Below are 1,215 nucleotides of genomic sequence, written 5' to 3' on the forward strand. Positions count from 1 at the left end.
ACTCAAAAAAAAAAAAAAAAAAAGAAGGGAAGAAAGAAATAAAATAATTTTGTACAGATGTTCAATGTGTTTGTGTTTTAAGTTGTAATAAAATAGTCAAAAAATAATTTTAATTTAAAAGTTTAGGAGCCAGGTATGGTGGCTCATGCCTATAATCCCAGCACTTTGAGATGCCAAGGTAAGAGGATTGCCTAAGCTCACAGGTTCAAGACCAGCCTGAGCAACTTGGCAATACCTCATCTACAATAAATCAAAAAATTAGCCAGGCATGGTGGCGCATGCCTGTGGTTCCAGCTACCAGGAAGGCTGAGGCAAATGGATCGCCTGAGTCCAGCAGGTCGAGGCTGCAGTGGCCGTGAGCGTGCCACTGCACTCCAGCCTGGGCAACAGAATGAGACTCCAATGCAAAAAAAAAAAAAAAAAAAAAAAGTTCATAAAGTAAAAAAGCAAATATCTAGAAGGAGGATATTTAACAAAAAGAAGTGAAATAATAAATGTTCAAGATAATGGATAAGCTAATTACCCTGCTCTGATTACCACACATTATGTATATTGAAACAAACCTACAACCCTACAAATTCGTACAATTATTATATGTGTAATATTTGTTTTTAATTCTCAAAAAATAAAGGAAAAGTCCGGGTGCAGTGGCTCATGTCTGTAACCCCAGGACTTTGGGAGACTGAGGTGAGAGAATTGTTAGAGACCAGCCTGAGCAACATGGCAAGACCTCATCTTTACAACAAGATTTTTAAAAAATGGCTGGGCATGGTGGCTCAGCCTGTAATCCCAGCATTTTGGGAGGCTGAGGCAAGAGGATTGCCTAAGTCCCGGGGTTCAAGACCAGCCTGGGCAACTTGGTGAGGTCTCACCTCTACAATAAATCACAAAAACTAGACATGTGTGGTAGCGTGCATCTTGAGTAACTGGGACTACAGGCACGTGCCACCACACCCAGCTAATTTTTTGATTTATTGCAGAGATGAGGTCTCACCAAGTTGCCCAGGTTGGTCTCAAACCCCTGGGCTCAGACAATCCTCTCGCTTTGGCCTCCCAAAGTTCTGGGATTCTAGGCATGGCACCGCACCCAGTCTATCTCATACATACTTTTATTTTTTTTTTATTTTTTTATTTTTTGAGTTGGAGTCTCGGTCGCCCAGACTGGAGTGCAGTGGCCCCTCCTGGCCACTGCAGCCTCGACCTGCTGGGCTCCGG

The sequence above is a fragment of the Carlito syrichta genome, unplaced genomic scaffold (assembly GCF_000164805.1).
Source record: "Carlito syrichta isolate Samal-C Ts95f unplaced genomic scaffold, Tarsius_syrichta-2.0.1 Scaffold301559, whole genome shotgun sequence".
Classification (NCBI taxonomy): domain Eukaryota; kingdom Metazoa; phylum Chordata; class Mammalia; order Primates; family Tarsiidae; genus Carlito; species Carlito syrichta.